At 39.9% G+C, this 15879-nt stretch overlaps 1 protein-coding gene across 5 annotated transcripts in view; it reads left to right on the forward strand.

Annotated features, from left to right (window-relative positions):
- Positions 1-8: 8 nt before the first annotated feature.
- FUT10 (fucosyltransferase 10) overlaps positions 9-15879 on the forward strand; it is a 262433-nt gene continuing 246562 nt past the window's right edge. For 4 of the 5 annotated variants that reach the window (XR_009006463.1, XM_057537084.1, XM_057537085.1 and 1 more), the window contains exon 1: positions 9-1639. The gene's annotated coding sequence lies outside the window, so the exon portion shown is untranslated. Of the gene's footprint in view, positions 1640-15721; positions 15825-15879 lie in introns of those variants that run through there. The other variant, XR_449982.2, reaches the window with a different exon arrangement.

Here is a 15879-nt window from a genome sequence, read left to right on the forward strand (position 1 = left end):
CTGCAAGGGGCTTTGCGCAGCGCCCTTTGACGGTCTAACTTCCGCGCCCGCCGCCAGGTTACCGCCGCCACCGGACTGTCACCGCGCGCTCGTACCGCTTAGGTCTTATCCCTGGCTCCCCTTGGGACTGTAAACCCGGCTAAGGGCCCGTGGGAGCCCGCGCAGGAGCCGGCGGCATTTCGAAGGGCGGAGGCCGAGAGCGCCGGGAGCGCCCCTGTCCAGCGAGCGGTTTGACGGTCCCTGAGTGTTAGCCGCCGGCCCCGCCCGCTGGGCCTTCCCTCCGCGGGGCGCGCACCGCCGCCGGCGGGGCCTCAGCTCAGGGCCGTCGGGGCTGCGGTGTTCTCGCTCCTTCGCCCAGTCTGTGGACCTCAAACGCGGGCTTTTTAGAGTTAAAACCCTCGCTTCCGCACTTACCCCCCTTGTTTGGTGTGGTATTGGGTCCTGACTTTTGAAATTCCTGGGTCAGATATTTCAAAAACAGTAGATTTTTCCGCCCCCCCGCTTTTTCTTTTGACAGGGGAAGAAGAAAATCTTTACTAGCTCATACCGTTTTTCAAACGAAAAGCCACTTAAATACCAGTAGAGTAAGAAAGGCACAATCCCAGAATAAGGATGGCCCTTAGTTTGCATATCACATTACAAAATAATTTAGTATATCATAAATAGTATAATTTTGTTGCATGCAGATGAAAACTAGGCATTAGAACCACCCTGTTAGCATGATTTAGCACTAGTTTGGGGAGCCAAATTTAGGTTATAAAAACCAGCTTCAGTTTACTAGATGTTTTGGGGAACGTCAGTCAACCTTTAGCAAAACTGTTTCCCATTAGAAAAATGGGTGTATGCAAGGACTGCAGGTATTATTGTAACTGAGAAGAACAAATGTGACTCCATATTGGATCTGCTTCTTTTACGTTCACCTTTGTATTCTCTTGCTTTTGCTACACCTTAATAACTAAAAGAATGTTACCTGTAGCCTGAAATATGCGGGAGAGCCCATCCTCAAGGCTCTGACCTTTAAAGGTGTAACCCTTTCCCATTCATATAGAGATAAAAAGTTGCAGAGCAGAGAATAACGTTTGCCTTGTTGGAGGCTAATAGGAGCCTCCTGACCTGACCTAGTGGACGGCTGCAAGAACAAAGGATTCTGGCCCCAAGAAGTTTGCAGCAATCTGCCACACCCCTTCCCCTTTTAGTGTAAAGAAAGCCTTTGTCCACTATCTTCTCCATCCGCCGGCTTTCCGAATATAATTGCTCTTCCTTGCTTCAGTAACTCAGCTTTTGATTCATTGGCCTGCCATGCACCGGGCAGTAGGAGCTTGGACTTGGTAACAGTATGTTAAAAGCATAGTTTACATTGCTTCCTAAAAAACCAGTGTGATGGTTCTCACTAGCCTACTGCCTTATGCAAGGCTGGTTTAGAGACCAGAGGAAAGTCATACTATAAATACCCGTACCCTTTTATGTTAGTAAAATCAAGTTAAAACTTGATTGGAAGTTTGGAAAATGTGGAAGAACTCCAAAGCTGGACGAGACTCACCACCTGGACTGCAGCACACTCCCTGAATTAAGTAGGGGAAATAGTGTATGTTTTCAGTAGGATTTACTATAACACTCCATCCCTGGTCACCCCCAACAGGTGAGTACCGTAAATAATTTTTTTGAAATTGTGGTGTAATTGACATATAACATTACATGAAATGTTATGAGTAAGATTTTGGAGATTTTAATGCAAAGCTGCCGTTCATGATTTTCGTGTATAGTGAGTTGACTGTAGTATTTTACTATTGTCTGTTTAAAAAAAAGAAAACCTGGGCTTCCCTGGTGGCGCAGTGGTTGAGAATCTGCCTGCCAATGCAGAGGACACGGGTTCGAGCCCTGGTCTGGGAAGATCCCACATGCTGCGGAGCAACTACGCCCGTGAGCCACAATTACTGAGCCTGCGCGTCTGGAGCCTGTGCTCCGCAACAGGAGAGGCCGCGACAGTGAGAGGCCCGCGCACCGCGATGAAGAGTGGCCCCCGCTTGCCACGACTAGAGAAAGCCCTCGCACAGAAACGAAGACCCAACACAGCCATAAATGAATGAATAAATAAATAAATGAATAAATAAAAATTAAAAAAAAAAGAAAACCTAACTTATATCCCCTTTCAACTTTATTGTATTTAATTGGTACAGATTGTGTGTGTGTGTTTTAGAATACAGACTAATTCTGATTTTTTAAAAAAATTCTACTCTCTTAGCAACTTTCAAGTTTGCAACAGTATGATTAACTATAGTCACCATGCTGATTATATGTTATAATATATCCCCATGACATATGTATATATATAATCTCCCCATGACTTAGTTATTTTATAACTGAAAGTTTGTGCCTTTTGTCCCCCTTGGAGCATTTTGCCCCCATCCCACCCCTCCCCTCTGGCCCCCACCAATCTGTTCTCTGTATGAGCTCTGTTGTTTTGTTTTGTTTTGAGATTCCATATGTAAGGGAGATCGTAGGGTATTTGTCTTTCTCTGACTTATTTAACTTAGCGTAATGCTCTCAAGGTCCATCCATGTTGTTGCAAATGGCAGGGTTTCATTTTTTTATGGCTGAGCAATACTCCATTGTACATATATACTACATTTTCTTTTTAAATTCATCCATCGATAGACACTTAGGTTGTTTCCATATCTTGGCTATTGTAAATAATACTGCAATGAATATGGGAGTGCATACATCTTTTTGAGTTAGTGTATTCATTTTCTTTGGATAAATACCCAGAAATGGAATTATGGATCACATGGTGGTTCTATTTTTAATTTTTGGAGGAGCTTCCATATTGTTCTCCACAGTGGCTGCACCAATTTACATTCCCACCAACAGTGCAAGAGGGTTCCCTTTTCTCCACATTTTCACCAACACTTGTGTGAGTGAGAGGGTATTTCATTGTGGCTTTGATTTGCATTTCCCTGATGATTAGTGATGTTGAGCATCTTTTCATGTACCTGTTGGCCATCTTGTGTGTCTTCTTTGGAAAAATGTCTATTCAGATCTTCTGCCCATTTTTAAATCAGATTGTTTGTGGGTTTTATTTGCTATTGAGTTGTATGAGTTTTTTTAAAAATATATTTTGGATTTTAACCCCCTATCAAACATGATTTGCAAGTATGTTTTCCCATTTAGTAGGCTGCCTTTTCATTTTGTTGATGGTTTCCTTTGCTGTGCAGAAGCTTTTTAGTTTAGTGTAGTCTCACTTGTTAGTTTTTGCTCCTGTTGCCTTTCCTTTTGGTGTCAGATCTGAAAAATCATCGCCAAGACTGATGACAAGGAGCTTACCACCTACGTTTTCTTCTCGGCGCTTTATGGTTTTAGGTCTTACATTCAAGTCTTTAATCCATTTTGGGTTGATTTTTGTGTATGGTGTAAGATAGTCGTCCAGTTTTACTCTTTTGAATGTGGCTGTCCTGTTTTCCCAGCACTATTTATTGAAGAGATAGTCCTTTTTTCATTGTATGCTCTTCACTCTTTGTTGTAAATTGACCATATAAGCATGGATTATTTCTGGGCTTTGTATTCTGTTCCAATGATCTGTGTGTTTGTTTTCATGCCAATAACATACTATTTTTTTATTACTATAACTTCATAATATAGTTTGAAATCAGGGAGCATGATGTCTCCAGCATTGTTCTTCTTTCTCAAGATTGTTTTGGCTATTTGGGGTCTTTCTGGTTCCATACAGATTTTAGGATTGTTCTGTTTCTCTGAAAAATGCCATTGGAATTTTGATAGGGATTGCACTGAATTTGTAGATTGCTTTGGGTAGTATGGACACTTTAAAAATATTAATTTTCCTAATACATAAGCACAGAATATCTTTCCATTTATTTGCATTTTCTTCAGTTTCTTTCATTAATGTCTTACAGTTTTAGTGTACAGATCTTTAACTTCCTTGGTTAAATTTATTCCTAGGTATTTTATTCTTTTTGATGCAATTGTAGATGGGATTGTTTTCTTAATTTTTCTTTTTGATAGTTCATTATTAGTGTATAGAAATGCAATAGGTTTTTGTATATTGATTTTGTATTGTGCAACTTACTGAGTTCGTTTTTTTTTTTTTAATTATTTATTTATTTATTTATTTCTGGCTGTGTTGGGTCTTCGTTTCTGTGCGAGGGCTTCCTCTAGTTGCGGCAAGCGGGGGCCACTCTTCATCGCGGTGCGCGGGCCTCTCACCATCGCGGCCTCTCTTGTTGCGGAGCACAGGCTCCAGACGCGCAGGCTCAGTAGTTGTGGCTCACGGGCCTAGTTGCTCCGCGGCATGTGGGATCTTCCCAGACCAGGGCTCGAACCCGTGTCCCCTGCATAGGCAGGCAGATTCTCAACCACTGCGCCACCAGGGAAGCCCCCTGAGTTCGTTTTTTAGTTGTAACAGTTTTTTGGTAAATAATCTTGACTTGCAACCAACCTTAGAAATGGCTCTTAACAAGTTTTCCTCCTAAAGAGTGAGGACTTCAAATGGAAATGCAGAATGTAGAAACATCCTCAAAGTGAGAAATATTTTTTAAAAAATAATTACAAGTAATACAAGAATGCAGGCTAGTTTATTTTCTAAAGCCTATTAAGTGAGAAGTAAATGTTTTCTTTCACTCCTCTCCTTCCAAAAGCCTTTAGTTAATTCATCAAATAATTTGGAGCACCTGCTATGTGCCAGATACAGTTCTAGGTGCTAGAGATGCAGCAGTGAAAAAAAAAATAGGATCTATGCCCTCATGGAGCTTACTTGGTAGCAAGGAGACAGATAGTAAGCAAATAAACAAATTATATGATGTGATGTCAGGCAGTGGTAATGTTATTAAAAAAAATGATAAAGCTAGGTCAGTGAACAGAGGTGGAAAGGGCGATGCTCTTTTAGAATGGGTAATCAGAGAAGGATTCAGAGGAAATGATATCTAGGGAACCTCAGTGAAGTGAGGGAATAAGTCATATGAAAACGTATGAGTATCTGTTAAGGCAAATAAAGAGCAAATGCAGAGTCCCAGAGATAAGATGCTTGGAGTGATCAAGGAGTCGCACGGGGAACATGTGGGCCAGAGGGTGGTGAGAAAAGGGGAGAGAGGAAGGACATGAGACTGGGGAGCAGACTGGGGCCGAATTAGGCACAAGTGTAGTCAGCCTCGCCTTCACAGGAAAACAAACTGGAGGCTTTCAAAAGTCCTGACACCAGATTTCTACTTCAAAAACTTTGTCGAGACAGTTTTTTTAGTGGAGAGATATATCATGTTCAAGACTTGAATGTTTCACTATCATTAAGAAATCTGTTCTCCACTGCTTGATCTACAGATTCGGTGCCTTCTAAATCATAATCCCAATAAGATGCTTATAGAATTTGACAAGCTGATCGTGAAGTGTATATGAATGCAAAGGATCTAAAAGAAATAGAAAAAAATATGTATGTGTAGGGGTGTGTGTGTGTATACAGACATACGCACAAACACACACATAGACCAACAGAGAAAGAATGGCCAAGCAAATGGCACCAAATGTTAGCAGTGGTTGAATTTAGGTAGTTAGAAGGTAGTAGGATATATTTTTAAGGTATGGTTCACAAGATTTGCAGATGGATTGGATGTGGAATGTGAGAGAAAGCAAAGAGTCAATGATGACTCTGCCATTTGGGGTCTGAGCAGCTAGCTAGGTGACCAGGGTGCGCTGGGAAGTGTGCAGATTTGGTGGGTGGTCAGTTTTGGACTTGTTAAGTTCAAAATGCCAACTTAGATATCCAAGTGAAAATGCTGAAAAGGCAGTTAGTATACAACTCTGGATTCAGGGGAGAAATAGCACTATAGATATACATTTGGAGCTCATTTAAAACCGTGAACCTGATGAGATCACCTTAGAGCTGTAATGTTGACATTTTTTTCTGGGGTGCTCCCTAAAATAACTTTGGAAAACTGTGTGCTCCATCACACATTATTAAACTGATACCTAGGAATTTTCATCGTAAATTTAAATAGTTAAAATTATGTAATTTATGGTATATTATAAACATGGACATTTTAGAAGATTACATTTAGATTCTTGGAACCTAAATATCATAGAGATTTGAAAACCAAAATCTTTAATTAAAAAAAACTGAATAAACCCTAACAGTCAGAAATATTATATAGTTCCCCTTCTTCTTGAACAAAAATATATTTTATTTCCTCAACAGAATTTTATCCTAATGTAATATATTTTTAATCTTGAGAAGTGCTTTATTGATTATCCTATCATATTCCCTACCAGAAATATTGTTATAAATTGAAATAGTTTTTAAAAAATATCCTGTAATCTTAAAGCTCTATGTATTAAGAAAAAAACGTTATGGAATGACTTATCATTGCGATTATTATTAGTAGAAAATTGACTAAGACACTTCTGTTAGAACTTTTCAACATGTCTCATATGTCTCTTAAATTTTATTATAGTCAGTTATATATTGCCCTCCTTTTTAATGGTTCCTGGACCATTTTTCCTCTCCACAGCCCTGTGAAACTGTTGAAAGCTTTGCTCAGCATCTCAACATCCTTTCAGCTACATATTTCTGCTCACCTTCTAGGCCTTTGGGATGCCACCTTCAAAATGTAGGTTCCTTGAGCGTATAAGTGGGCTCACCTCTCTGGCTTTCCCTTCCCTTCAGGATGTAAGCCTGGCAAGTGTTCATATTTTGTCATCTTTTCATCATATTCTGTCAGCTTTAACAATTGTTCTTGGTAGTAGAGTTGGTCAGAAATAAGTTAGACTACTTTGGAGCCTTTCTTGATAATTTTTAACAATGGTAATATCAACCACCTTCAAGGGAGATAGCTGTCCTGCTACAAAACACCTAATTGTGAGGCACGGAACAGATGAACAAGGTGAATACCATTTCCTGACAAGATACTAAAATTTATTTTAAAGATATAGTATTTGCAGCAATGTGCAGTGGCACCAAGTTTTAGAAAGAGAATAGTGGAACAGAACAGAGAACCAGAAACATTTCTACTTATAGAAGGAAAGCCAATATATGACAGAGGTGGCATTGCTGATTAGTGTAGACTGGATGAATTATGAATAAGTTGTGTTGGGACAATGGGTCATTCATGTGGAAAAAGATAAAATTGGATATTGTATTATAAATATAAAAATTTATTTCAGGGAAGAATAAAGACCTAAATGTGAAAACAAAATATTAAAAAGAAAATAAAGGAGGATATCATTATGATCTCAATGTAGAAAAAGATTTCTTAATTAGGATACAAATAGCACAGATCATAAAGGAAAAGATTAGTAATTATGACCTTTCACAAAAATGAAAGGCTTGTGGGCATTAAAAGGCATAATAAAGGGACTTCCCTGGTGGCGCAGTGGTTAAGAATCCGCCTGCCAATGTAGGGGACACAGGTTCGATCCCTGGTCCAGGAAGATCCCACATGCCGCGGAGCAACTAAGCCTGTGCACCACAACTACTGAGACTGAGCGACACAACTACTGAGCCCATGCCCACAACTACTGAAGCCTGCGCACCTATAGCCCGTGCTCTGCAACAAGAGAAGCCACTGCAATGAGAAGCCTGCGCACCACAACGAAGAGTAGCGCCCGCTCACCACAACTAGAGAAAGCCCGCGTGCAGCAACAAAGACCCAACACAGCCAAAAATAAAAATTAATTAATTAATTAATTTTTAAAACGTCATAATAAAATGAAAAGAAAAAACAGACTATAAGCAATTTGAAATGTATATTATTGAAGAAGAATTAGAATCCTGAACACACTATGAATTTCTACTAATCAATAACAAAGAGAAACATCAACAGAAAGTGGGCAAAATATGTGAATAGGTACATCACAGAAAAAGAAACACAGATGGTCAATTAACACAGGAAACGATGTGCTCATTCTAACTTATAATTGTGAAACGTGAATTACAAATATAACTAGATACCATTTTACATCAGCAGAATGTCCAAAGTACACCCCATCAATCATAAAATCACAGATGGAGAGGATAAACCAAAATTCTTATTCTGATATGATATATACCATATACACAACTCCACTTATGAAGTATCCTCACCAAAAACCAATCTGATTTTGAATCTGATTAAGTTTCATGATTTAAATATCATTTTGCGTGAAATAGGAAGGATGTAAGAATATGTTGGATGACATCATAGCCATGTGTTGGGAAAGGTCATCAGAAAGACGTGACCCCAGGTTTGGCCTTCAAGCTGGACCCGGGCATTCAGCGGCTGCTCACTCCCTCCCCTGTCCTTGAAATGTACCCTCTGCTTGCCTTCCCCAGTCTCGAAGCTGCCCAGGGACACAGCCTGGAGACAGTCATGCAATGTTGAGACCACATGGACTGTGTACATGACCAAGCCCAGTTAAACTTCTGTGTAAACTTGTAAGATTTGGTGGGTGGGTACGGAAATCTGCTTGTCTTACAGCCTCCGATATAAGTTCCTTTGCTTATTGAACCTGCTGCCTACCAGTCTGGAGCAGTCTGCCTCTTTGGTTTCTCCCTTCCCTGCTTATGGTGGCGGTGGTGCTGGGGTGGGGTGGTGATTTCACGTTTCACCCAGGAAGCTCCCTGGGAGGCTGCGAACCAACAGTGGAAGAGTGAGCCAGGAGACCAAAGAAATGGGCTGTAGGAAAGAGGGATCCACAGGGGAGATCCCAGGTGGGCCCTCCACCTCTCCGTGGGCGGGCGGGGCCGATGTGTGGGATGCCTGTGGGCCAATGCAGGAGTACGGGGGCGCCCTGAGAACGCCGGCTGCTGCCATGCGCTGTTTAAGGAACTGTGCAGAGCGCCCTGTGACAAAGAAGGGAAACTTGTGGCTGCCACAGGGGGCTGGCCTCTACTGGGGGCAGTTCGGGCTGGACATCGATGCCCAACTAGAGGCTGAAATGAAAGTTAAAACGTTAGAGGAAGAGCTGAGGTACGGAAGGATGTGCAGTATCCACGGCTCTGCTAGCTCTGGGCTGACACACAGGCTGGGAGAGCAGGTTGCTAAGTTTAGAGACCTGAGCTTGTGACAAAACCTGGTTAGGATACTAAGAGGTGGAGTTTCTAGGAAGAAGAAGAAAACAAAGAGGAGGATGTTGCAGTGATTGATGAGAGAAGAACAAAAAGCCTCTTGCCATCTGACTCCTAATACAAAGGGAAACTTTAAATAACAATTACCCCAAAGCCTAGGAGAAAACTTACATTTTTTTCTCTGTCCCTTGTGGTTGTAAATCTTACCGTGTTTTTAAAATGTAAACACCCCAGGAGTTAAACAAAACATTGCCCATAGATACTAAAAAAAAGGGGATGGGTGAGTGGATGGAGGGCTTTTTCATAAAAGTTCTCTTGCCAAAATCGATTTGTAAAAGAACTAAGGTTTTGTTTTGCTTTTTTTTTTTTTTTTTTACAAAGCTAGTAGAAACAATAAGGATAAAAAAAATCAGTGTATATAAAAAGTAGAATGTGTGTTTCTGGTAAAAGAAGGGTGAGATGCACTTCTGGTAAAGAAAATAAAATGTGTTTTGTTTTGTTTTTAGATAAAAAAAGTTGCACAACGTAAAAGCTGAGAATTATGTTTTATTGGAGGGCATTAGTGAGGAACTGTTGCAAAGAGGTAAGGGAGGAGCCTAAATATAGGAGTTTTTGCAACAAACAAATAAACCAAAACAAACACAAAAACTATGTAGTCAAACCTCAAAAGATTACTGCTAATCACAAAAACAGACATCTCAAGTTAATGATTTTAGTGCTTTTCTATGTATGGGAAGATGCAAGCGTCTGGGTTCACTGAAATTTTTCCACTGATATGCACTTAAGTATCTAGGGCCAGTATCCTGTTTTCCTCCATCCTGAGTTCCCCTCAGGGTGCACCATCAGGGGTGACTGTGGTAGCTGATGGACTGATGGTGGGGAACATTTGTTGTTTACTGGAATGTCAGGCATCTTTTTGTCCACAGATATAAAGGACATATTTTAAATTAAAAAGATAATAATTTTGTCCTAAAATAAAATTATTATTTCAAAATTTAAAAAAAGACGAAACCTAATGAGATATAAAAAGTTACAAAATGTTTATGGAAATCACAAAAGATTTGTAAAATCACAAGTTTTGTAAAAATCAAAAGATTTGTGAAGGAAAAACCTTTAAAAAATTTATTTGTGGTCAAGCTAAGATTAAACTAAATTATTTAAATTTAAGAAAAAATGTCAAAAGTGCATGGTACAAAATTAAAATTTGGTTTTCTCTCTGTTAAAAGAATAAAATTTTCTTAGATTATTACTCTGCTTTTTAAAAACTTGTGAACAAAGGTTATTCTTTACCTTTAATATAGTCTGCCTAGAATACAAAGATTTTGTGTTTAAAAAATTTTTATCAGCTCTTTAACCATGGCTATTTTAAAGTCTTTTATCATTTACAGACAGTTATTGTTTTACTGTGATGCTTTTACAAAGGTGTTTCTACAAAACAAAGGTACTTCACCTTCAAAGAGATTTATAAAAAAAAAAAAAAGCTCCAACAAGTACACATTTCTGATAACTAAGATCAACTTGCCTTCACGTGGGAAAGACAGTAATAAACCTTTCAAGTGCTTCCCCCAGGTTACCTACACAGGTTACCCATATGTCTTGGGATGGTAACCCAAGACCTGCCCCTGATCTCCTTCCTCACATTAGTAAAACAGGCCAGTTACATTAATGATATAATATTAACACGTGAAGACTTGCCTCTGTTGCAGGACACTTTGTAGGCTTTGCTGAAACATATGGGGGAAAAAAAAAAGATGGACAGTGAACCTGGGGAAAATTAAAGCTCCAGACACCATATAAGGTTCTGAAAGTCATTCAAGATAAGTCTGACAAGTAAGTAAGACAAGTAAGATAAGTAAGACAAGTCTTCAGATAAGATGCAAGTTATCCCCAACACGGTTTTTGGTAAAATACAAGACTATACAACTCCTAAAAATGTAAAAGAATATAAGCCTTTGTAGGGGGTTGGGGGTTTTAGAGAACTTTTATTCCCCACCTGCCACAATGCCTCCAACCTTTATGCCACCTGGTAAAAAAAAAAGGACATGTGTGCAACTGGGGGTCAGAGCAGTAAGCCACCTTCAAAAAATAAAAAATACTAGTAAAACAGATTAAAGCTCTGGACATCTCCCAAGCAGGACTACATTTGAGTTAGATGTGTCTGTGAATCCACAAGGTTTGGGTCAGCTACTATGACAGAGATGACAAAAGAAGAAAATGCCCCTAAGATTTTGGTCCCAACTCTGAAATGGGACAGAACCCCAACCTAGAATCCTATAACCAGTAAAAATTGGAATGAAGGAGAAATCAAGACATGCTCAGATGAAAAACTAAGAGAATTTGTCACTGGTAAATGTATCCTAAAAGAATGGGTAAAGGAAGTTCTCTAAACAGAAATGATCAACATTGGAATATCAGGAGGGAAGAAAGAACGTGGTAAGAAAAATTATGGATAAATACAGTAGGTTTTGCTTCCCTTCTTGAATGTTCTAAATTATGTTTGACAGTTAAAGCAAAAGTTATAACATTGTTTAATGTGGTTCTAAATGTATGTAGAGGAAGTACTTAAGACAATTATGTTATAAATGGTGAAGGGTAAAGAAATGTAAAGGGAAATAAAGCAAACCTAAATGTGTATGCACCAAACAAAAGAGCTGCTCAATATATACAGCAAAAACTGATAGAACTGAAAGAAGAAATAGACAAATGCACAATTTTAGCTGAACACTTCAATAATTGATAGAACAACTAGACAGAAAAGCAGCAAGCATATAGAAGACCTCAACAACACCATGAACCAATGGGATCTAATCAACATTTATAAATTACTCCATTTAACAATAGAATGCATTCTTTTCAAGTGTACATGGAACATATACCAAGATAGACCATATCCTGAGCCATAAAACAAACCTCAACAAATTTAAAAAGAATTGAAATCATACAGAGTATGTTATCTGCCTACAATGGAATCAGACTAGAAATTAATAACTGGAAGAATAACAGGAAATTTTCCAAACACGTGGAAAGTAAATAATATATTTATAAATAATCAATGTAGTCCCAAGGGAAATCAACGCATACATTGAACTGAATGAAAATTAAAAATACAACATCTCAAAATTTGTGGGACACAGCTAATGCAGTGCTGAGAGAAAAATGTATGGCATTAAATGCAAATACATTAGGAAAGAGGAAAAGTACCAATAATCTAAGCTTCTGACTCAAGAACCAAGAGAAAGAAGAGCAAAATCAACTGCAAGCAAGCAGAAGGGAGGAATAATAAAGATAGGGACAGAAATCATTGAAATTGAAAACAGGAAAATAGAGAAAATCAGTGAAACAAAGAGCTGGTGCTTTGAAAAGATTAATTGACAAACTTGTAGAGACTGACAAATTTAAAAAGAGAAAAGACATAAATTTCCAATATCAGGAATGGAACAGGGGATATCACTAAAAATATCAAATGGATAATAAGGGAATACTATGAACAAATTTACACACATACATCTGACAATTGTGATGAAATGAAACAATCCCTTGAAAAACACAAACTACTACGATTTCCTGAATATGAAACAGTAAAAAGTGAGCCATGCAAATGCCTGGGGAACGACCATTCTAAGCATATGAACAAGCAAATCCAAAGGGGCTGAGTTTGGGCATGCTTGGTGTGTCTGAGGAACAGCAAGGGGGCAGTGTGAGTTGAAAGCAATGAGTGAGCTGGAGAATACTGGGAAAGAAAATTGGAGAAGTAGCCAAAAGCCAGATCGTATAAGACCTTATAGTTCATGACTTTATTTTACATGGCTATTTTTGAGTGGAATATGGACATGATTTGATTTGTGATTTTTTTTTAATAATTTTTTTTTTGAAATTCACGGTCTTTTATTTATTTATTTATGACTGTGTTGGGTCTTCGTTTCTCTGCGAGGGCTTTCTCTAGTTGTGGCAAGTGGGGACCACTCTTCATCACGGTGCGCGGGCCTCTCACCATCGCGGCCTCTCTTGTTGCAGAGCACAGGCTCCAGACGCGCAGGCTCAGTAACTGTGGCTCATGGTCCCAGTTGCTCCGTGGCATGTGGGATCTTCCCAGACCAGGGCTCGAACCCGTGTCCCCCTGCATTGGCAGGCAGATTCTCAACCACTGCGCCACCAGGGAAGCCCTGATTTGTGATTTGAAAGGATCACTCTGGCTGTCATGTGGAGGCAAGTGTGAAAGCAGGGAGCTGTTGGGAAGGTATTACAGTAGTCAAGATGACATGATGTTGACCATCTTTTCATATGCTGATCTGCCATCTATATATTTTCCTTGGTGATGTGTCCAGGTCTTTTGCCCGTTTTTTAATTGGGTTGTTTGCTTTCTTATTGTTGAGTGTTAAGAGTTCTTTGTATATTTTGGGTAACCGGACTCTATCATATATAACTTTTGCAAATATTTTCTCCTAGTCTGGACTTGTCTCATTCTCTTGACCTTTATTATCTTTTAATGTCCATGGGGCTGGTAGTTATAGCCCCTCTTTTATTTCTGATATTAGTAATTTGTGTCTTCTCGCTTTTTTACTGGTTAGCCTAGGTAAAGGTTTGTCAATTTTATTGATCTTTTCAAAGAACAGCTTTTGGTTTCATTGATTTTCTGCTAATTCCATGCTTTCAATTTCATTGATTTCTGCTCTAATTTTTATTATTTCTTCTCTTCTGCTTACTTTGAATTTAATTTGCTCCTCTTTCTTTAGTTTCCTACAGTGGAAGCTTAGCATATTGATTTTAGATGTTTTCTTTTCTAACATTCAATGATATAATTCAGTGTTACAATTTTCCCTCTAAGCTCTGCTTCCACTGCATCCCACAAATTTTGATAGGTTATATTTTCATTTTCATTTGGTTCGAAATAGTTTGATTTCTCTGGAGAATTTTTCTTTGACCCATGTGTTATTTAGAAGTGTGTCGTTTAATCTTCAAATATCTGGGGATGTTCCAAAATATTGCCAAGTATTTTAGAATATTTCTGTTACTGATTTAATTGGTTTAATTCTATTGTGGTCTAAGACCATATTTTGTATGATGTCTATTCTTTGAAATATGTTAAGGTGTGTTTTGTGGCTCCGTATACCTGTCTTTTGATGTACATATGTATGCATTTTTTCTAGGCATGTACCTTGGAGTAAAATTGTGGATCACAAAGCAAGTACATATTTGGCTCTAGTAAATACTGATAGACAAGTTTTCCAAAGTGGCTGTAACAATTACACCCCCACTAAGAGTGCACAAGAGTTCCATGTGTTCCACAGCTTTGCCTTTGCTCTGTATTATCAGTTTTAAAATCTGTAGCCATTTTGGTGGGTGTGTAGTAGTATATCATTGTTGTGTTAAGTTGCATTTCCCTGATGGTTAACGAAGTTAAGCATCTTTTCACGTACTCATTGGCTATTTGGATTCCTCTTTGGTGAAGTGCTGTGTGTCTTTGGTCCCTTCCCTCCCCCTTTCTATTGGATTGTGTTTTCCTTATTGCACTGTAGATGTTCTTGCTTTATTCTGAATATGAATTCTTTGTTTGATAAATCGATTGCAGATTTCTTCACCTACTCCCTGGATTGTTTCCAATTCTTTTAATAGTGTCTTTTGATGAACAGTATTTCTTACCTTTTTTAAAAAAATTTTATTTATTTATTTATTTATTTATTTATGGCTGTGTTGGGTCTTCGTTTCTGTGCGAGGGCTTTCTCTAGTTGCGGCGAGCGGGGGCCACTCTTCATCGCGGTGCGCGGGCCTCTCACTATCGTGGCCTCTCTTGTTGCGGAGCACAGGCTCCAGACGCGCAGGCTCAGTAGTTGTGGCTCACGGGCCTAGTTGCTCCGCGGCATGTGGCATCTTCCCAGAGCAGGGCTCGAACCCGTGTCCCCTGCATTGGCAGGCAGATTCTCAACCACTGCGCCACCAGGGAAACCCCAGTATTTCTTACTTTTAATGACATCCAGTTTATCAGTCTTTCCCTTTGTGTTTGGTGTTTTCTAGAAGTTGATATCATTATTAGCAACCTGCTTTTGCAGAGAAGTTAATTGAGGTGCTTGGCACTGGAGCTCTCAGGACCTGGAGGAGAGTGGGGCAGGCCTGTGGCAGCAATCACTGACAGGTTCCTGCAAGTGTGCCCAGCACGTGCATGACTCTGAGGGTCAATCCCTCCTCAAATTTTGATCCCTAGATGCCTCACCTCAGTCCCGGCCCTCCCAAGGTCTTGAAAGACCTCCCTAGGTTTATCACTTCCTGTCTACACTAGGCCAAAATAATTTTAATTGGGTTCTCTGAATTTGGAATTCAGTAGCTAAAAGTCAGTTTTCCTTCTCCAGTGAAATAGAGCTAAATGATCATCCTGCTCAGCCCACCAAACACTGGCAGCTGATTAAAGGTACCCAGGCCTCTGCTTTGCTTAAAAGGTTCTCAATTTTCCTGAATAGGTGACTTTGAAGGGGCTCCTCTCTTAGAGTTTGAGAAGCAGAAGAAAGAGGGTCTCAGGAGCCTCCCAGGAACTTGAGAGGGTTGCGCGCCCTGGGCTGGCAAGTGAGGGGCGGGCGGGTGTTTCCCCAGAACCGAGGTGCCGCAGGCTTTTAAACGGGGCATCCATGAAAACCCGGATCCAGGATCGCTGGGCCTGGACGCGCCGAGGGTTATCCCCTTTCCCAAATCTCCTCTCCGAGTCTTCGCCTGAGCTCCGGCCGGGCGCAAACTGAAAGTGAAAAACCGCTGGGCTGCAGCCGGCCGTGGGAGCCTACTTCTCCGTGACGAGGTGAGTGTGAACCTCTGGATCTCTCCTGGCTTGAGCAGTGGCTTGGTGGGAGCAG

Source organism: Balaenoptera acutorostrata, chromosome 21 (assembly GCF_949987535.1).
Source record: "Balaenoptera acutorostrata chromosome 21, mBalAcu1.1, whole genome shotgun sequence".
Classification (NCBI taxonomy): Eukaryota; Metazoa; Chordata; class Mammalia; order Artiodactyla; family Balaenopteridae; genus Balaenoptera; species Balaenoptera acutorostrata.